This window comes from Cervus elaphus, chromosome 27, assembly GCF_910594005.1.
Source record: "Cervus elaphus chromosome 27, mCerEla1.1, whole genome shotgun sequence".
Taxonomy (NCBI): Eukaryota; Metazoa; Chordata; class Mammalia; order Artiodactyla; family Cervidae; genus Cervus; species Cervus elaphus.
Genome location: NC_057841.1, coordinates 61335047 through 61358193, shown reverse-complemented (window position 1 = coordinate 61358193; position 23147 = coordinate 61335047). Strand labels below are relative to the sequence as shown.

Sequence of the window (23147 nt, the reverse complement as noted above, 5' to 3'; positions counted from 1 at the left end):
GACAGAACAAAAACTACCAAAAAATGATTCTGATAATGCCATTGCCTTGACCAAAAACATCTAATGACGCTATCTACAATAAAGTCCTTAAGTTGACACTTTTCTTGCCTTACCTCCTACCACTCACCTAAGAAACCTTCTGCATCTCAAAACTAGTTCCCTCACTCTCTCCTATTAACTTGACCTCTTCTTACTTCCTTGCACTTTATATAGAGCAACTTCATGTTTTAAGTGACTTCTCTCCTTCTTTCTCCTAATTTGAAGCCTGTGTATCACGCATTTACTGAGTGCTTATGTGCCAAGCACTCTTCTAAGATAGATTCACATTAATTCATTTAATTATCCCTGCAACCTTATAAAACACTGCTATTTACTTCCCTCATTCTACAGATGAATAACCTAAAGCACAGAGAAGTCAGCTATTTTCCAGAGATCACAGAGCTAGTAAGTGGCAGACCCAGGATTCGAACTCGATCATTCCTATTGTAGAGTCCACTCTCTTAACCCCTCCTCTGTCACATCCTAGTAACTCCATAAATATTTGCATATTCCCACCATTGAGCTGAAGTGATCTTTATTTCCCTCTGAATTATCGCAGCAACATTTTTTCAATTTTTGTATAGCCTGTTTGGCAGTTTAACGCATTTATTAGAAGTTCTATCTTGGTGTTGGAGGGGAGGTACAAAAAGTACAATCAAATCCACCCTCAAGGAAGTTACAATTTAGCAGAAAGGAGAGTAACAGACAAGAAAATACTCTACATAGTTTAATGATGTGAAAAATGCCACATGTGAAAAATGCCACACTTATAATAAAATTATAATCAAGAATTATAGTAGTGACCTGGGACAGGGTGGTCCATGAATGTGCCACCAAGTTGCTCTGAGAAAATTAACAAAGACTAACACAGTCTGAAAGGCTGCCTGCAGCTCTCTGAAAAGGGTGTGTACGAGTTGAAATCTGAACTAAGTGGCATTTAACTAGGTGATGAGACAGGAAAATCACATTCAAGAAAATTTTTGAAAATGCACAAAATCTTGAGATGCTAATTGAGGAAATAAGGGGAAGTAAGTGTATGTGACATCCCAGAAAACCAACGGGGAGAAGTTATCAACAGGGGAAGTGGGAAAGACACATAAATGTGTTTGGCATTTAGCGTTACAAAACCACACAAGGATTTGGGCTGTGGAATGACGTGATAGTGGTTTCCTTATGGTTGTAGAAACAATTGTGAAGGGATTGTGGTTGAAAATAGTCAGTCTCTTGGTAAAACTTAGAGCAAGAGTTGGTTTTTTTTATTGTCTGTGAGATTAGCAGAGATGCTAGAAACAGGAGCATAGGCTCTCTGACAAATACTTCAAAATGAATCCCAATTAAAAGCATGAAATTGAATGATGATGGCACTATGTAACACAAATATATAAAGTGGGCTATAGGACTATGGAGGGTGAAAATTTCTTTCAGTTTGGAAATATAGTAAGCATGATAAATCTAATAAGCTTTGAACTTCTGGCATACTGTGCATGTGGGCTTAGTTGTGTCTGACTCTTTGGGACCCCATGGACTGTATCCCACCAGGCTCCTCTGTCCATGGAATTTTCCAGGCAAGGATACTGGAGAGGGCTGCCTTTTCCTACTCCAGGGGATCATCCCAACCCAGGGATCAAACCCACATCTCTTGCGTCTGCTGAGCCACCGGGGAAGCCCCGGGCTTCAGTATGGCAGACTCTAGTCTGAGTTCTTCAGGAGCGTTAATTCATTCTATCCTCTCAACAAATCGATGAAGTAGTTTGTTAGTTAACATACTGTATGGCTGCCTTAACAGAAACAAAAATAAGAGTGATTGAAACCAATAATTTTATTTCTCTTTTAGAAAGAAATCTGAACTGGATGGAAGGTGTTCAGAGTTCTGCTACATGAGTTCATCCAAAGACCTGCACTCCTTTCTTCTTGTGGCCCTGTCATTCCCTTGATCTGTGCTATCTATTTTATATGGCACTTAAAGGTAAGGGGAAAAAAATGCTCATAAAAATTGCATATTTAAAAATTTAAAAATCAGGTAAAATTAACTTTAATAATATATTTAAGTTTTATCATTTCAAGCATGAACTGCTTCTCAATGAGGATGTTAAATTTCATTTGAAATACTTAGTCGGTATTTAGATTTCATGAAATTTTCAAATAAAGATAAATGAACATACATAAATTGTTTCAAAGATACTCAAAAGTTTCCAATAACTAAATTGAGTATGAGTTTTTATATTTAAACTAACTATAAGAAAGTAAAGTTTAAAATTTATCTCTTCAATTACACTAGCTACATTTCAAGCACTCAAAAGCCACGCGTGGCCACTGGCTGCTGAACTGGACCGCACAAGTCAAGATTGCTTCTTTCACCTACTTTTTACCCACAAAGCCAGCTTATTAGCACTGTACCTGAATTCTAGACCAAGGAGTGGGGGGGAAGAGATAAAAGAAATTAGGCTACTGTTTAAAGTGTGAGTTAGAACTTACACACATCCCATTGGCCAGATCTTAGTTCCGTGGTCAGAGTTAGCTGACCTGGTCATACAGAACTGCTGGGAGACTAGGTTAGAAACCACAGTCACCTTCTAAACAGACTTTTTCTTTGCTAATACTTTGTGCATAGGGTAAGGAGGAGGAGAGCGGGGGAAGAGAGGTTTTCCATTTCTAAAACAAAGAAGAGACGAGGGATACTGGGAAAAATTAACAGTCTCTGCCATATGCAGATACTATTGTAGAACTTTCTTTAGATAAGTAATGGGAAACACAAAATGATCATGCACCTTGGGCACATTTATAGTTTTTAACAAATAGAGTTGAAAAAAATGACATTTGGACCATGATAAAAAGGATGTTTGTAATTTCAATATATTGTTAAAAAAACAGGTTGTGGATCATTGTCATTTAATGTTTTATTATTTTTTTAACTTTGCCTGTGTTGATATTCTATCCCTTAAATTGCATAAACTTTGAAAACAGAAAAAAAAATATTTAAGAGTATTTTTTTCTTTCTTTAGAAAATCATTTAATTATTTTCATATCTATATGATGCTTAGTCATACTACAAAGTTCAAAGAAGGCTTGTCACCCCTCTCACTGGAAATATTTATTAGTCTTTCTTTCCATATAATGTCTGATTATCTGGGTTCAAATAGAAAGATAAATTTGAAGACAGAGTAAATAAATAAGACTGTGGAATAGAAAGAGACAAATAACACCCAGAAGACATATTGATATGTGTTTACTTTGTAAGTTTTGACTTCATTTGTTTTCACTAGTCACTGATTTCTTCTGGGAGAATTTATTTTCATCTTTGAGAAACTATTTTAACAATACTATGAAGCACAATATTCTAAATACACAAAGGACAGAGAGAATAGTTCTTGCTTTATGGAACAATCTGGTCTTTACAATTATGTGATTCTTTCATCTTACATTTCACTTTAGTTTTCCCATAAGCAGTTGCAAACTTACTGTTTACACATTGTAAGGAGAAAAGATTATAATCATTCAATATACTTGAACCAATATTTTTCTTTGTACTTTTTGTGTCTAGACTACAGGACATCTTTCTTTTATCAGCTTGCTTTGTAAAGCAGAAAAAGAGCTTTTTGTTTTGCTTTGTCTTTTGTAGCAAAGCAAAACAAATGCCATTCCCATTATTCAGATATATAATTCTAACAAAATACCAACAGTGTAGAAACTATTTTACAGAAAACTTAGGGAGTTTGCCCCCTACAAAGTATAACTAACAACTTTCAGAACAGAGATTCAACCCCAGACCAAAACGCAGATCTTCCAACTTTAATCTCTTCTTCATTTTATTAAAACAACATAGCCTACCATTTCCCATTTCTTTTCACCTCGTGACTTTTTTAAATACAGCCTATCATGTTATCAATATTTTATATTGTGTTCAGTTGTTGTGTGTTTTCACTTCAACATAAAATATTAATATATAAAGTAATACTGATCCTTGGCTTTCAAAATTCCTAATTTACCCCCTTCTTCAGGGTTCCTTCCCAACCCAGGGATCAAAGCCAGGCCTCCCGCATTGCAGGCAGGTTCATTACCAGCTGAGCCGCCAGGGAAGTGCAATATATATAATAGATTTATAATTTTTACTTTAAAATAAACTGATAAATATCTTAAATTTACTAATTTTAATTTGGAATGTTTCTAGTAGAACCAGATTATTAGATACAACCCACATAAAGCAAATTCTTTGAGGTTTTCACTAATTTTTAAGACTATATGTAATGGGATCCTGAGACCAAAAAGTTATAAAGTGCTGTGCTTGTAAACTTCAATGTAGATACAAAATCGTTCTGAAATACACAACAGGATTTCAAATGGTATTGTCTTATTTAAAAGGAGGCAATAAGTTATGTTTTTTCCTCATGAAGATGTATTATTCATTTTTTAATGATGGACAGATATGACAACTACACCTAGTGTTTGCATTTGAATCTCAGTTGATCATTACTGAATACAAAGAGGAAAAAAATAACATCTGGGTATCACGAAATAAACCAATAACACAAATTGGCTCATGAATATTTATTTGTGCATTAATTCATCTAAAGATAAAACAAATGAATAAACTCACAAATAGCCCCTGAATTATTTATCTATGCTTCTTTTTGTAGAAGATGCTTTTACAAAAATTTTGCTCCTTATATAAATGACATTTGAATAGTTTTAAAACATCCTCTCCCATTATAATCACTGGATACCACTATGCTAATAAAAAGCAAAGATGAAAGATGGAGATTTGCATAATTGAACACTATTTGAAAATGAGATATTAGCTTGATTCTTGTTTACACATTAGAAAGCTTTAAAACTGTCAGAGATAGCCATGATTAACCAGAAAAGAGCAGAGGACAATACATTTATCTCTCATCTCTCTAGTTTGCAGTAGCAATGAGGATGGAGTTCTCTTCATCTATTAATTGTCATTCAGTTAGTATACAGTGTGAACTATGTATACAAGATGAGAGGACCTTAGTCACTTGAGTTAATTAATCATTAAATGTATTTCTTTCACTATTAACTCAATTTTGCATGTCTTCCCCAAATTTCCTTTATTATTTGAAGTCTTACTTATTCTTATAGGACTCACTTATTCTTTCTCAATACCATAAGATGAAATCGTTTTCTGTTTCCTTATTATTGATACAGAATATTTTTTCAGTATTCTGGGTGTTTACCTTAGTGTTGATTATCTTGCAATGTAATTGCTTTTATACTTTCTGCTTCATTGACTATGTTGTCAGTTTCTTGAAGTAGCTACTATTGTGTCTTTCTCACCTTTGTCTATATTGATCTAGTGCAAAACTGAGAACTTAGTAGATGGCTATTTTGTGTTAATGAAGTGAATTAAACAACCTCAGAAAATTATATCAGCTTAGTCCAAATCTCCTGGTGTGAGGACCAAAAAATAAATTTTAACCAAGGAAATAAAGCATCAAGAATACCATCTTTATATTTTGTATTATTATTGAATAAGAATCTAAGAACATGTTATATCTTACCATGAAAGACGAAATATAAAATGGATGTTTTTAAGTCTTGGAATAAATGCAAAATATAGACCTAGAATTGAGGCATCTACAGTATCTGTGACACCGAGGTTCCATTTCTGGGTGTCAATTTTAATCCTATCTTTGTCTCATTTTCTTCTAAGTTGCCAGCAAGATTTCAATAGTTTCCCAACTGAATTTATTCTCTGTAATTATATTTCTTTCTTTATTTCTTTTTCTTTTTTAAGTTATGAAGGTATGATAACACATTTACAGGAAATTTGGAAAATTCAGAACAAAGTAAGATTAATTATATTTTATTCAATGTTCACAAACCACAGCAAAGTGAGTGCTGTTAGTTCATTGATTTCTTCAAAGGACATTTGTTGACTGTAATGTGTCTGTAGGGGAGGAAAAATTTTTTTTTCTTTCCAGAAAATTCTAGGTTCTTGTCTGAGACTCGCCTGTAACATATTAGCAGAATGAAAACAATAATAAGTTTAATAACTTGTTTACCTCCTGCATGCATAAGATTTAGCCAGGAAAACCTTTGTAACTCTCAAAATGGCCCAAGCCACCACCTTAAATACCACCTTCAGCTAAAGATAAAAGAATATGTTGGAAGTCTGAGGGGAGACCAGTTGTGGGGGGTTGTCAGGAAAATCCAGAGTAAGGTTGTCATGCAGATTTACACCAGCGCCTTCTCCACTGATAAGAATTTCTAGAGGTGTGTGCATGTGTGCGTGCTCAGTCATGGCCGACTCTTTGCAACCCCATGGACCATAGCCTGCCAGGCTCCTATGTCCATGGAATTTTCCAGGCAAGAATACTGGAGTGGATATCCATTTCCTACTCCAGGGGATCTCCTGACCCAGGGATCGAACCCAAGATTCCTGCATTGGCAGGCGGATGCTTTACCGCTGAGCCACCAGCGAAGCCCCACGCTGCATACCTGATGTGGTTTACTATAAAACAATACAGCTGAAGATGCTTGCTTACAAACGCCATGTTCATCATTCGACATGTACTTTTTCAATATTATGTAGTATCCCAACAATTTCCCTTTTCTGCTATGCTTAATTCTTCAAAACTCAATTATCTTAAGGACTTCTTTAATCTTTTTTTTTTTTTTTTTTTAATTTTTTTATTAGTTGGAGGCTAATTACTTCACAACATTTCAGTGGGTTTTGTCATACATTGATATGAATCAGCCATAGATTTACACTTATTCCCCATCCCGATCCCCCCTCCCACCTCCCTCTTCACCCGACTCCTCTGGGTCTTCCCAGTGCACCAGGCCCGAGCACTTGTCTCATGCATCCCACCTGGGCTGGTGATCTGTTTCACCATAGATAGTATACATGCTGTTCTTTTGAAACATCCCACCCTCACATTCTCCCACAGAGTTCAAAAGTCTGTTCTGTATTTCTGTGTCTCTTTTTCTGTTTTGCATATAGGGTTATCATTACCATCTTTCTAAATTCCATATATATGTGTTAGTATGCTGTAATGTTCTTTATCTTTCTGGCTTACTTCACTCTGTATAATGGGCTCCAGTTTCATCCATCTCATTAGGACTGATTCAAATGAATTCTTTTTGACAGCTGAGTAATATTCCATGGTGTATATGTACCACAGCTTCCTTATCCATTCATCTGCTGATGGGCATCTAGGTTGCTTCCATGTCCTGGCTATTATAAACAGTGCTGCAATGAACATTGGGGTGCACGTGTCTCTTTCAGATCTGGTTTCCTCAGTGTATGCCCAAAAGTGGGATTGCTGGGTCATATGGCAGTTCTATTTCCAGTTTTTTAAGGAATCTCCACACTGTTTTCCATAGTGGCTGTACTAGTTTGCATTCCCACCAACAGTGTAAGAGGGTTCCCTTTTCTCCACACCCTCTCCAGCATTTATTGCTTGTAGTCTTTTGGATAGCAGCCATCCTGACTGGCGTGTAATGGTACCTCATTGTGGTTTTGATTTGCATTTCTCTAATAATGAGTGATGTTGAGCACCTTTTCATGTGTTTGTTAGCCATCTGTATGTCTTCTTTGGAGAAATGTCTGTTTAGTTCTTTGGCCCATTTTTTGATTGGGTCATTTATTTTTCTGGAATTGAGCTTCAGGAGTTGCTTGTATATTTTTGAGATTAATCCTTTGTCTGTTTCTTCATTTGCTATTATTTTCTCCCAATCTGACGGCTGTCTTTTCACCTTACTTATAGTTTCCTTTGTAGTGCAAAAGCTTTTAAGTTTCATTAGATCCCATTTGTTTAGTTTTGCTTTTATTTCCAATATTCTGGGAGGTGGGTCATAGAGGATCTTGCTGTGATTTATGTCAGAAAGTGTTTTGCCTATGTTCTCCTCTAGGAGTTTTATAGTTTCTGGTCTTACATTTAGATCTTTAATCCATTTTGAGTTTATTTTTGTGTATGGTGTTAGAAAGTGTTCTAGTTTCATTCTTTTACAAGTGGTTGACCAGTTTTCCCAGCACCACTTGTTAAAGAGGTTGTCTTTTTTCCATTGTATATCCTTGCCTCCTTTGTCAAAGATAAGGTGTCCATAGGTTCGTGGATTTATCTCTGGGCTTTCTATTCTGTTCCATTGATCTATATTTCTGTCTTTGTGCCAGTACCATACTGTCTTGATGACTGTGGCTTTGTAGTAGAGTCTGAAGTCAGGCAGGTTGATTCCTCCAGTTCCATTCTTCTTTCTCAAGATTACTTTGGCTATTCGAGGTTTTTTGTATTTCCATACAAATTGTGAAATTCTTTGGTCTAGTTCTGTGAAAAATACCGTTGGTAGCTTGATAGGGATTGCATTGAATCTATAGATTGCTTTGGGTAGAATAGCCATTTTGACAATATTGATTCTTCCAATCCATGAACACGGTATGTTTCTCCATCTGTTTGTGTCCTCTTTGATTTCTTTCATCAGTGTTTTATAGTTTTCTATGTATAGGTCTTTTGACCAACAAATCATAGAAGAAATCAAAAAAGAAATCAAAATATGTATAGAAATGAATGAAAATGAAAACACAACAACCCAAAACCTATGGGACACTGTAAAAGCAGTGCTAAGGGGAAAGTTCATAGCATTACAGGCTTACATCAAGAAACAAGAAAAAAGCCAAATAAATAACCTAACTCTACACCTAAAGCAATTAGAGAAGGAAGAAATGAAGAACCCCAGGGTTAGCAGAAGGAAAGAAATCTTAAAAATCAGGGCAGAAATCAATGCAAAAGAAACTAAAGAGACCATAGCAAAAATCAACAAAGCTAAAAGCTGGTTTTTTGAAAAAATAAACAAAATTGACAAACCATTAGCAAGACTCATTAAGAAGCAAAGAGAGAAGAACCAAATTAACAAAATTAGAAATGAAAATGGAGAGATCACAACAGACAACACTGAAATACAAAGGATCATAAGAGACTACTACCAGCAGCTCTATGCCAATAAAATGGACAACTTGGATGAAATGGACAAATTCTTAGAAAAGTATAACTTTCCAAAACTGAACCAGGAAGAAATAGAAGATCTTAACAGACCCATCACAGGCAAGGAAATCGAAAGTGTAATCAAAAATCTTCCAGCAAACAAAAGCCCAGGACCAGATGGCTTCACAGCTGAATTCTACCAAAAATTTAGAGAAGAGCTAACACCTACCTTACTCAAACTCTTCCAGAAAATTGCAGAAGAAGGTAAACTTCCAAACTCATTCTATGAGGCCACCATCACCCTAATTCCAAAACCAGACAAAGATGCCACAAAAAAAGAAAACTACAGGCCAATATCACTGATGAACATAGATGCAAAAATCCTTAACAAAATTCTAGCAAACAGAATCCAACAACATATTAAAAAAATCATACACCACGACCAAGTGGGCTTTATCCCAGGAATGCAAGGATTCTTCAATATCTGCAAATCAATCAACGTAATACACCACATTAACAAATTGAAAGATAAAAACCATATGATTATCTCAATAGATGCAGAGAAAGCCTTTGACAAAATTCAACACTCATTTATGATTAAAACTCTCCAAAAAGCAGGAATAGAAGGAACATACCTCAACATTATAAAAGCCATATATGACAAACCCACAGCAAGCATCACCCTCAATGGTGAAAAATTGAAAGCATTCCCCCTGAAATCAGGAACAAGACAAGGGTGCCCACTGTCACCACTACTGTTCAACATAGTGTTGGAAGTTTTGGCCACAGCAATCAGAGCAGAAAAAGAAGTAAAAGGAATCCAGATAGGAAAAGAAGAAGTGAAACTCTCACTGTTTGCAGATGACATGATCCTCTACATAGAAAACCCTAAAGACTCTACCAGAAAATTACTAGAACTAATCAATGAATATAGTAAAGTTGCAGGATATAAAATTAACACACAGAAATCCCTTGCATTCCTATATACTAACAATGAAAAAACAGAAAGAGAAATTAAGGAAACAATACCATTCACCATTGCAACAAAAAGAATAAAATACTTAGGAGTATATCTACCTAAAGAGACTTCTTTAATCTTAAATGGCCACACAAAGATTAGGTATTTCTTTCTGGAGAAAAATCATGGGGGAAAAACATTGCCTATTCAGAGCAGATGTAAACTATGTCAAACACTTCTCTGTGTGCCTTTGTATTATTCCCTTTGCCTGGAATACTTTCCCTTTTTCACACCTAGCCAATTTATACTTCAAAGTCAGTTCTAAACTTATTTATGAAGATTCCCTATTTCTTATAGTATTACTGACACCTTACTCCTCCCAAGATACATCTGAACCGCTACAATTGTGTAATTGATTGAGCCACGGCAACTGATAAGTTCAGTCCAAGTAATACCTTTGGTTAGACTGTGGCCTTTCCAGAGTTAGGAATAGTGCTTGCTTTATTCCATATTTCAGGGCTCTGGCATATGCCTAGGGCCTAGAACACATTCAATTAAGACTTTTCAAATGAACAAAAAAATTATTTCAGCCCCAGAACTGGATCAGAATTACTTCCCTTCAAATAATCTGTGAGGAGGATCCCTACATCCTCCTCTTTTTATTGAATTGTACCTGACTTTCTGCATCCATCCCAAAACAGATTTTCCATCTGCTCAAACTGGTCCCCATAAAGCAAATGTGAATGAGTCCAGCTGATGAATCCAAATTCTAAATTTGAACCCAAATTCTAACTTTTAAAATTAACACTGATGCTCAAAAGTTGCTTCACTCTGAGGTTCAGATTCCACTGAAGTTCATCTCAACAGGACCCTTGCATCCATGGAAGGCTGAAGGAATGTAGCTGAGAAAGGAATCTGAAAAAGGGTGAGGAATGTAAGAGTGGAGCTCTTTGAGGTAAAGACTCTGGATGAGCATAACCATGTACAATCCATTTAATTCCATTTTCTAAATCATCAAACAGCTTATTTCTTTGTCATCATGGGACAGATGGAGCAGGAGTAAAACTGCAAAATCAGGAGATTGAAGGAAGACTCACATTTCATGAGAGACATTTGTGAGTTTACATCACACCAGCAATAGTGGTCAGCAAGCAGTAAAGGTGGTCAAAGTGACGAATCATCAGTGGAATTTTTGTATCACATGAAACATTAGCTGTATTTTTGGAAAATAATTTTTTTTTAAGAATACACTACTTGACATAAATGCTTAATAAATTCATATCTTAGTTTTCTTGCTTTAATAGTATGAATTTTAACAGACTTTAATAATTGTGCAGTACTAATTTACAAGTAAGGAGCTGAAAAACAGTTTAAACTACATGAAGCAGACTTAAAATAGACATTTACAACACAATTATAATTATGGTCACTCTCTTTAGCCCTCATTTTATTTACTTTGCTGCTCTTGCAGGTGAGATTTACTCCCCCACCCCACACCCACAATTGTTTTCTGTTCCAGAGGTTTCTTAAAAAATTATTTTTCTACCTTCCACTTGTAGATGCCGTCTGCAGTCTCTCATCCTTTGCAACAAATAATCCTCGTTAGTAGTCATGGACATTTTAACCCTCAGTTTTATTCCTTCAAAATAAGTATTATATTCTTAAACCCAAGGGCAATGTCTTTCCAAACATCATAAGATAGTGAGTAAATATGCTTTGTACTGTAAATAAGCCATACCTGGTATAAAAGGAGGTCCTGGGTGATTGTCTTAACCTCTATGAAAGAACAAACAGCTTTCTTATATAGAGAGTTTAATGATGTTTGAAGAAGATAAAGCACTGATAGATTTAGCTAATAATAAAAGTTAGGGAAAGCAAAATCCCATAGATATTATTTTTCAAATTAATCAATCCTAGGTCATGAGAGCTTCACGTCCTCAACACCTGCTTTAATACCTTTCCACTACCTACTTCCTATCTTTAGTCCCTTCCCCAGCTAGCAGAGGCCCCGCGGTTCACTACCTTAGTCTCTTGTCAGTATTCCCAACATCTTGCTTTATTGTTTGCTAGCCTCTTTCCCACCCAGCAAATCTTCCTCAAAGTTTTAGCCCAACTTCTCTACCATGCTTCTTCTTCCTGCAAAGATAAAAACCATCAAGCTCCAGTATCTCTTATAAACTAAGGGCGTCTGCATCTATCTGGTTTTCAATTTCTATTACCTTAAAGATCCCTCCTCTATGGTGAATCCTCATCTGCATCTTCTTCTATCCTATCTCCCATGGGGACATCACTCCCTCTTGATTCCCTTCTTTCTCCTCTGACTTCAACTCCTTCCCGTTTACAGGAAACAGCTCCAACAGAATGTTTTGTGGGTGGGGTCGTGTCCCCACAAATCTCATATGTTGAAGTATTACCCCCCAGTACCTTAGAATGCAACTGTATTTGGAAATAGGGTATTTAAATAGCTGATTGGGTTAAACGGGGTTATTAGGGTGGATCCTAATCCAATATAACTGGTGCTGTTATAGGAGAAAGAAATCAGGTCACAGAAATATACAGAGGAAAGAACAAGTAAGACAGAGAAAGACGGCCACCTACAAAGCCAAGAAAACAGAGCAGACTCAGAAGAAACCAGTCTTACTGACATCTTAATCTCAAGACTTCTAGCCTCTAGAACTGAGAGAAAATAAGTTCCTATTGTTTAAGCTACTCAACCTATGGCAATTTGCTATGGATGCCTTAACAAACTAATACAGATTTCATTGGTCCTTATAGAAATTCAAAACTTTTCCAACTTCAAAACTTCCTCTACTTTTGAACCCATATGATTCACTTTTATCACACAATATTTTTCTTCCTCTTGAAAATCAGGCTTCTTAACTTGTAGGTCATTTTACCTGTGTTTCCTCCACTTTTAGTCAATTATTCAATTCATTTCAATTTGCATTCTACCTCAAAGGTATTGAAACTTTTTTCCTTTCTTGTCTCCAAATTTTAATCCTGATGACCACTCTCTCCTTTCTCAAATGCTTCCTTAACTTGTTTTTTATAATAGCATATTATGTTGATTTCTCTGGACCTCTTACTGATGATCACAACATCTTCAGGTCTACTGGGCTCCTGTTTCTTTTTGATATTTGTTTATTTAGAGTTCAAGCCATGACTCTCTTCAATTCTTATTTTACTTTCCATGCTCATCATTTTAAAGTTCTACTTCAAGTTGCTGGGCGTTAAACTCATTAGAAAAATAAACTAACATTCTAAATTGACATATTTAAGCCAGGACTCATTTTCTGTCCTTCCTGACCTTTCTCCTATTCCTGTGAATGACAGCATTGTATAATCACTTTCCCAGATGAGAAACGTGTCAACCCTTACTCCTTCTTCTCCCCAACATCTCCCATTAAACAGTTAAGTACTTTTGACTTGTCTTCTTCAATAGTTCTATATTTTTATGCTTCTCTTAATTACATCTCTACTATCTTGATTCCCTAAGTTCCACTCTTGACAGATGCTGCATTCATAGTCATCAGTTTGAAGCATTAATATGACTTTAAAGTTATCCTACTTAAAATCTTTTAGTGGTACAAAGGCCCAAATTACTTAGTATGACATATAAAATCTTTTCTGGTTCTGTCTATGCCACCAGGTTTAACACTTCTCTTTCCCCAGCCTTCATAGTCTATTTTCAAGGGGAATCTGCTTAACAGTTTCATGTTCTCTGATCTGGTTCATTTAAAATGTAATCCCTTTAGTCTGCATCTTCCTCCTTAACCCTTTGCTTAGCTAATTGGTATTCATCCTTCTGGTCATAAATTACACATTTTCATTTTCTGGAACTTCCCATAGCATATAAGACTGAGTTAGGTTCCCTTTCTATGCAATTCCTTGGAATTTTATGCTACATATTTAAGTATTCAGACAGGTAAGCAGTCACTTCTGTTTTGATGTGATCATTCGTCAGTTGACTGTCAGTTTCCATCAATTTCTGGACTTCTTAAGAGACAATAAATATCTGTTAAATGAAATAATAAGTCAATGTTTAAGTTTTGCATCAGAGGATATTTCTTAAGCAAAACTGATGCAGCTTGTAAAGAAAATCTATTTTTAACATCTCCCTACCGTGTTCCACACAGCATGGAGCTTGGCATATTATAAATTTTCAAGGACAATATGAACTTGATAAAAACAAGGAAACCCTAATAAACATAACTATTTTAAAATTAGCTTCCTTACTTCTACATTATTTTAACAATGATAAATGTTGTTAGGGAATAATTGACAAAATATTTTGGGAGAAAATTATTGAGAATTAGCAGTGACATTTCTTAAACACTATACTCTGGTGTTCCATTAATAATACCCTAGACACAATCTTATTGTGTACTTTTCCTGTGTTTTGACTTTGTTAGTCTTATGTTCGTGTCTCCTAACATGTCACTGTAGATAAAATAAATAGCATCAAGTCTCTTATATGACTTCAAAAATCCATTTTTATTAAGTAGAGGGATGTTCATAAAACTAAGCTCTTTATGATGGGTAAAGAAAATTGCTAACTTTAAATCTTACATAAATTCAAAGAGCTAGGGTGTGTCAGTGATATCCATGAGAAAATGTTTTACAAAACAATGTAAGTCTTCCAATAAAAGAAAAAGAAATGTATTTACTTAGCTAAAAGCACTTTATAAAAATAAAATACGCACCAAAAATAAATACTATAAGGTGTGGCAGCAGTAGATTCCAGACTTTGAAGGAGTGAATGAGTACAGAATGATAGTCAGCAGCCAAAAACAGTCAACAAAGAAGCAGCAGGAAATGCTAAATATTTGCAAAGCTATTTACACACATGAGCGGTGAAACGACAGAGACTCATGGGATTTTGCAAAACCTTTGAGATGCAGTCAAGTTTCTAAAACTTTTAAAGTCAAGTTTCTCATTGGTGAGATTGGTTTAGTAGTAATTGCTAAAATCTCAGAAAATCACACAAAATTGTGAATATCAAACTAAATAATGTGTGGATGCTCTTAAAAAAAAAAAAAAAACAAGTGCAAGAAACAAACATTGTCTACTATGGGCCAGGATAAAAGGCTAAATTATGGCAGTAAGGGTGAAAAACATCTTCTAGATTTTTCTAAAGACGCTCAGGCACTTTAACTTGGAAAACTGAACTATAATCAAATAATTTGAAATCAATAGTCAGAGTAGAATAGATAGTAGATAGAAAGTGTTACATATAGAATAGTTGGACAACACTATCCTACTATATGGCACAGAGAACTGTATTCAGTATCGTGGGATAAACCATAATAGACCCACCCCACTGTTCTTGCCTGGAGAATCCCAGGGACGGGGGAGCCTGGTGGGCTGCTGTCTATGGGGTCGCACAGAGTCGGACACGACTGAAGCGACTTAGCAGCAGCAGCATGCATGTGTGTAAGTCACTGAGTCACCTTACCTTACAACAGAAATTAACACAGCATTGTAAATTAACTTTATTTTATGAAAATAATGCAAACTATAACAGATAGCAAAGAGATATACATGAAGCAGCATGGGAGCATGGAGGGAGAATGACCAGCTCTGCTTGGGAGCTGGGAGGTTTTGGAAGAAAATGCAGTTTTAACTAGATCTATAAGATAAATTGTAAAGAAGGGTAGAAGAGCATCTCAAGCAAACGGAACTGTGATCTAAACATAGAGGTCTGAAGGTCTTAGTTATGAATTCACACTACAGTGTGTTGAGCGCATGGACCTCAAGTTGGGGAAGCAGGGACGCAGACTGGAGCTCTCTGCACTCACCCAGCTCTAAGGCAGTCCTTGCCTGGGTCTTGTGCATGTGCGTGTGTGGAATCCCTTCAGTGGTGTCCGACTCCTTGCAGCCCCGTGGACTGTAGTCCTCCAAGCTCCTGTGTCCATGGGATTCTCCAGGCAAGAACACTGGAGTGGGTTGCCATGCCCTCCTCCAGGGGATCTTCCCGACCCGGGGATCGAACCCGCGTCTCTTGAGTCTCCTGCACTGGCAGGCAGGTTCTTTACCACCAGTGCCACCTGGGAAGCCCTGGGCCTTGTGAGTCCTGCCTGTGATACAGATGCTGCCGCTGCCTATGGACAGGAGGACGGGAAGGTGTAGGGTGCTGGCCCCAGACAACTGTGTCAGCTGCTCAGTCACGTCTGACTCTGCGACCCCATGGACTGTGGCCCACCAGGCTCCTCTGTCCATGGAATTCTCCAGGCAAGAATACTGAAGTGGATGGCCATTCCCTCTGCAAGGGATCTTCCTGACCCAAGGATCAAACCCAGGTCTCTTGCGTTGCAGAAAGCTTCTTTACCATCTAAGCCACTGGGGAAGCCCATCTTGTGAGTGCTCAGTTATAGAAATTTGTCTGAAGGGGAAGGAGCCTTTGTATTATTCATTGAGCATTGCCAGTTAAACTATTTTATCTTTCTCCAGGGGTCCAGCCAGTTAATTTCCAATTTTCAAACTTTCATTTCCCTCTGACCTTCACTTGCTATCTCCCTACTCTACAGTCGGATGTCCAGTAGGTTGCTCTGTTGAGACCAAGGGCCAATTATTTTCTTACCATGAAAACCAAGAAGAAGGTGACTACAGATGATTCAACCTCTAACACATACACATGTACACACAACCTGGACAGTCAGAGAGTTGAGTTACAGCATAACTATTTTACCTCCAAATTACTGCTAATGCTGAAAAGTACAAGTATTTATCTAAAGTGTTTCAGGGTTATGTGTGGGAAAGTTGAGTGTTAGGTGGAGTTTAATTTTACCAGCAGCTGTTGTGAGATGAACTGTCCAAAAGAAAGAAACTTGTTTTTTTAAAAAATATATTTGTCTTTATTTAGCCTCTCAAAGATCAGGTCAGCAGGCTTCCTTGATGGCTCAGAGGCTAAAGAATCCACCTGCACTGCAGGAGCCGCAGGAGACGCAGGTGGGATCCCTGGATTGGGAAGATCCTCTGGAGTAGGAAACAGCAATCCACTCCAGTATTCTTGCCTGGGAAATCCCATGAACAGAGGAGCCTCCTGGGCTCATATAGGGTCATATAGGGTCGGACACAACTGAGCAAACATAAACACCCACACAGTCTCTCAAAATTCAGAAGGTCGGCCATTCTAAAGGATATTGTTCTGAGTTGAATATAATGAAATCCATGCTTTGTGCTCTGAGACAATGGGAATATCCTTCAATTTGGCTGATGGGGCATGAAATTCAATTACTGTTCATTCAAGTATTATTTGAACTATTCCTTTGTTCTTTTATAAAATTTACCATATAGAAAGGAAGTAGAATGTCTTCCAGTTGAAAGATATAATTGGCATTAATATCCTATAATTAAATTGGCTTTATTTTCCATTACTTTTTGAAGACTTGAATCCAAAAAGACAGTGAGAGAGAGAGAGAGAATAGTAATAAAAGAGTAGAATAAACTTGAATAACTCGACTAGATGGCTTACATCAACTTGATGCTGAGCAGTACCCTATTGGACTTCCTGGCATGTCCCGCATTTCTTGCAGGCAAGACTCCAGCCTCCATGACCTTTCCTGAGTTCCAAGGGGCAGATCAGTTGCTAATGAAGGGAGCTCCAGCAATGAAACTACCTGGGGCAAGATTAAAAAGGCCAGGGAGGCGCATTGAGATTAGGAGACCCACCACCTAAGACTCTATGCTGTGTGTTCAATTGCCAAGTCACGTCCAACTCTTTGGGACCCTGCGGACCGCATCACACCAGGGTTCCCTGTTCCTCACTATCTCCCAGAGTTTGCCCAAGTTCATGTCCATTGAATCGGTGACGCCATCCAACCATCTCATCCTCTGTTGCCCTCTTCTCTGCCCTCAAGTCTTTCCCAGCAACAGGTGAGTCAGCTGTTCAAATCAGGTGGCCAAAGTGTTGGAGCTTCAACTTCAGCATCAGTCCTTCCAATGAGTATTCAGGGTTGATTTCCTTTAGGATGGACTGGTTTGATCTCCTTTCAGTCCAAGGGACTCTCAAGAGTCTTCTCCAACGCCTCAGTTCAAAAGCGTTAATTCTTCAGCACTCTGCCTTCTTTATGGTCCAGATCTCACATCCATACATGACTCCTGGAAAGAACATAGCTTTGACTACACGGATCTTTGTCAGCAAAGTGAGGTCTTTGCTTTTTACTACACTGTCTAGGTTTGTCATAGCTTCCCTGTCAAGAATCAATCGTTTTCTAACTCCAGGGCTGCGGTCACCGTCCGCAGTGATCCTAGAGCCTCAGACACGGAGAGCAGTCGCCTCCTCCACCTTCTCCCTCTTCTATTTGCTGTGACATGATGGGGCTGGATACCATGGGCTGAGTGTTTTTTAATGTTGAGTTTTAAGCCAACTTTTTCAGTCTCCTCTTTCACCCTCATCAAGAGGCTTTTTAGGTCCTCTTTGCTTTCTGCCATTTGAGTGATATCATCTGCATATCTGAGGTTGTTGATATTTCTCCCAGCAATCTTGACTCCAGCCTCTAACTCATCCAGCCTGACATTTTGCATGACTCTACACATTCTAATCTTGTCAGCAATCTCTTCCTTTTGGAACCTGGCAGCAGAAAGAATGCAAAGTTACTGTTACCGCCTTGATCCTTATCACATAACCTTGCCTAACTCTATAACCTCTCCTTACTCACCAGGGAGAGGGGCACAGTTCTTGGGGTGCTAGCCTACTCTGTTCCCTCTTTGCCTGGAAAGTAATAAAGCCATTCTTTCCTTCTCCTCTGTAACTGTTTCTGTATTTCTGTTTAGCACTGATGCATAGAAAGCCAAGATGTTAGCAAAGAACTCAGCAAGTTTTTCAACTTAATTTTTTATAGCAATCATCTATAGTATAAATAAGTTAGCAATACATTTCATCATGAGATCATCTCATTTAATTACTCTACCAAAGATAGAGCATCTCCTCTGAAGTATCTGTGTCAAATGATACATCATATTCTCTTAAACCAGAATCTGCCTTCATGTTAGTTTCTCTGGGATCCAAATAACTTCATCCTGCCTGCAAAAGTGAAAATACTGGATCAATCTTCCCTTTGAAACCTCCAATTTCCACATGATGGATTACAGTTATTTTGGAGACTAGCTACAATTTTCTTATCAGCCAAGAAAAATACAGAATGTGTTATTGGTTTTCATGAAAGGGCTGCAGCATGATTTTTATAAACCTGCAATTTCAACATGTATTAAAAATGCTGGGGCTTAATTTAGACTTCTCTTGCCTTAGAATACAAGCCATGAATCTTACAGAATTGTATTTACAAGCAGCCATTATTCATTAGAAGGTCTGTTGCTAATGCTGAAGCTCCAGTACTTTGGCCTCCTGATGTGAAGAGATGACTCACTGGAAAGATCCCTGATACTGGGAAAGATTGAGGGCAGGAGGAGAAGGGGGTGACAGAGGATGAGATGGTTGGATGGCATCACTGACTCAATGAACTTGAGTTTCAGCAATCTATGGGAGATAGTGAAGGACTGGAGACTGGTGTGCTACAGTCCGTGAGGTCACGAAGAGTCCAGAACTTAGCAACTGAACAGCAAACTGTTTTACTTAGAAACTTCACAGATATCAAGAATGCTTGCAGATGAACAACAGAACCTTCCTTCTAACCTTCTCAGGGAGCAGGTGTGGTCAACAGCAATTAATTTCAGTTTGTTTTTTATGCTCAAAAAATAGGGTAACAGACTATTTTGAAGGAAAGCATAAATATTAGATAACTAAAACAAGAAAAATAAATCGTACATATGTTTTTATATTGATTATCTAAATTCACCTAACTTTAAGTATGTTACAGTATCAGACTTTAGCTAAAACACAAATTCAATATAAACCAAAGACCTCAGACTAGCCACTTACATATGATTTAAATAACATAATTAAGAATCGTCTCACATCCCAAAAAGGGTAATTGAAAGACTGCTAAAACATTCTAATTCCAAATTGTGCCAAGTGTTAAATCCAATGGTACAAAAATAGCACTAAGTTATAATCCCGAATTTTCCTTACGTCAGTTCTCATTTTTTTCTTGCATTCATACTGTAGAGAAGAGAATAAGAATTTCTGTCTAAGGTCTCACACCAATGATGTTAGTTATACGAGTCTTGGTGCAGTCCTCAGTATTGGTACTGCCTCATATTTTCAGAGAGGTCTCCTGAGACCTCCCACTGTAACTTATCCATTCCTCATCATGCTGACCTGTAACTCTCATGTCACTGTGCTGTAATTTCTCAGAGCACTCAGAACTGTCTGAAAGCGTAAAATTCATTTGATTATTGACTATTTTATTGTCTGAACACCCTTCTCTAATCTCCCCATGAAAGTGAGGTTCTCGATTTATTCACTCCTGTATCTCTGGTTCCCAAGATGTGACGGTGTATATTGTTGTGTAGTCACTAAGTCGTGTCCGGCTCTTTTGCGACCCTACAGACTGTAGCCCGCCAGGCTTCTCTGTCCTTGGGATTTCCCAGGCAAGAACACTGGAGTGGGTTGCCATTTCCTCCTCCAGGGGATCTTGGCAACCTAGTTGAACCCACGCCGCCTGTATTGCAGGCAGATCTTCCCCACTGAGCCCCCAGGGAAGCCCAGGGGTATATGCTGTGCCTGCTTAGTCGCTCAGTCGTGTCTGACTGTTTGTGACCCCAGGACTGTTTCCCACCAGGCTCCTCTGTCCACGGGGATTCTCCAGGCAAGCAGACTGGAGTGGGTTGCTGTCCCCTCCTCACAATGTTATTAAGTAGCTCATAATGATCTGGAATAAATCAATTATTTGTTTTTTCCTTAAAAACATCTCCAGTCCTGAATTTCTTCATCAGGACTCAAAATGTTTACCTATGAAATAATACCTTTAATCACAAAATAAAATTCTTCATCTAATGAAAACTGTTGATTCATATCAATTAGGCCACAGTGACGACACCACAAGTTCAGAAGTAACTAAGTTATCCCTACTTAACAAACTTCTTCATCACACATCAGTACCCTTAAAAATCAAACTGAACAAGAACATTGATTACTAAAAGTGGAGTCCATCAAAAAGAAACTGCTATGTTACTTTTATTAGGAGAAATCGTCTAGAAAAGGGTGCTGTTTCTAAACATATGACGATATTAAGTAAAGATGACTGATGACAATTAACAGCTGTCAACTCAAGAGTTATTTGATCTCAAAGATAAACATAGTACAGGAGCAAGTTTTCCGGAAATCTAATTCCAAGCAGTGACAACCTTTAGAGATCACATTAAAAAAAGAGAAGAAATTCCAAAATTACTTAAAATTAAGATATGGCTTAAAAGTGTCATAATAGGTAAGATTTAATTTTTTTTCAGCAGCCTATGTCAGACACCTATCTTCTTAAAAGATCAAAAGATATTGCTGATTTAGAAATAGAAAATATTGAGAATTATGTATTCTAGATGAAAGATTATATGACTAAATTTTTCTTGTTATACTTATTTTATTTTGCAGATGTAAATCATCAATCTGAGGTTAGAGTTTTGTCTTCTTGATCATTCTGGGTTGTTTTTCAAACACTGGAATTTTGTACAGAAAATGGGAAGTAGAGGGCACTCTTGGACTTGTAATCAGATGTGGGAAGCCTGTGCAGGATGAAATTCAAGCAATTAACTCAGCAAGATCCGCTTCTCTCATTTTGTCTACCAAAACCATTTTTTCTTAACTATTTGATAGCCCAACACGCTGCTTCTCCCTCTTACAGTGTATTAAGAGACAAAAGTATTTTTTAACTATTGACAGTCCAACCTGCGCTTTTCCCTTTTGCAGTGTATTAAGAAAATCATATTGCTGAATTATTCATACAGGGATTTTTTTTTACAAATATAGCAAAAGTATTAATAAAATTATTTAAAAATGAAGTGGAGAAATTTATAATGGGTCAGGTGGTACACGTTTTCAGTTCTGGGGAACATATGTATTGGCTTGGAGAGATCATGTTTACAGAAAAATTATGCTTTAGGTGTGATTATCCAGGATTCCCACAATAAGAGAAAGTATTTCTTTATCCACATTCAATAATCCTCAGTTTGTTCATAACACTCATTTTTTGACGCAAGGCATAGATATTTAATTGCCTCTCTTGATTGAGACAAGTGCATTTTTTATCCCATTTCTTCTTATATCAAAAATGCTGCCAAATTGTTAGCAGTCATGAGAAATTCCACCTTAATCTTCAAGTCTTTTGGTCCCTGTGACCCACACATTCTCCCCTGAAAGGAAATCTAATCATTCGTCTTCATTTCCCACAGGGACATTCTGTGTCCGGACATATCACACGTTACATCACAGGCGTTCGTGAGCATGTGTCATCCCCTTACTAGATTCTCGAGAGCCACGGTCATGAAGCCTCCGTCTAGAGACCCCAGAACCAAAGCCAGCCACCTGACTTAGTTGAGAGGCCTCCCAACCAAAGGCCCAGGCAAGGACCTACTTGGTGAAGTGGAACAGAGTTTGCACAACTTCCATCTTCAGCCCCCGTCGCCCCCGCCCGTGGTCACATTCTCCTCTCTCCCCCACCAGGTGAGGACCCGCTATCTCACTCTGCCGTGTCACTTGGGCTGGTCCTCACTAGACAAGGTAAACATATGTGTGTGTGCTGAGTTGCTCAGTCGTGTCCGACTCTTGCGACCCATAGATTGTAGTCTGCCAGGCTCCTCTGTCCATAGGATTCTCCAGGCAATAAGACTGGAGTGGGTAGCCTTTTCCTTCTCCAGGGGATTTTTCCGACCCAGGAATTAAACCCCCGTCACCTGCATTGCAGGTGGATTCTTGACAGACTGAACTACATTGCTTCTTGACCAAGGTAAATATATAATTTTCTGTTTAAAGACTTGAGAATAGAAAGATTACTACTAAAATACACAGGCCTGAAACTTGCATTAACAAACTGAATGCCATTTAGCAGGATAACATTTAACCTGAGATTCACATATGAGATAAAGAGAAGTTATTGGTCCAATATCTTAGGGCCGCAATTACCCACTATGTGCATATATACTGAGTTCCTCAGGGATATTTCTATGAAATGATGGAAGATAGAAGCGATTGAATTTTGTGTTTAGTTTTCTCTTAACTGAGAAGAAGAACAGAATACAGAGATGAGTACAGACTCTCTCTCCAAAGAGAAAATCTTCAGATTCTCCCATGGCTAATTCGTAGCAAAGAGGCA

General features: G+C 37.6%; 1 protein-coding gene across 1 annotated transcript in view; it reads right to left on the bottom strand.

The window, feature by feature from the left end:
* Positions 1 to 23147, bottom strand: part of LOC122684758 (glutamate decarboxylase 1-like) — a 71153-nt gene that overhangs the window by 32006 nt on the left and 16000 nt on the right. The gene's annotated exons all lie outside the window — the stretch shown is intronic.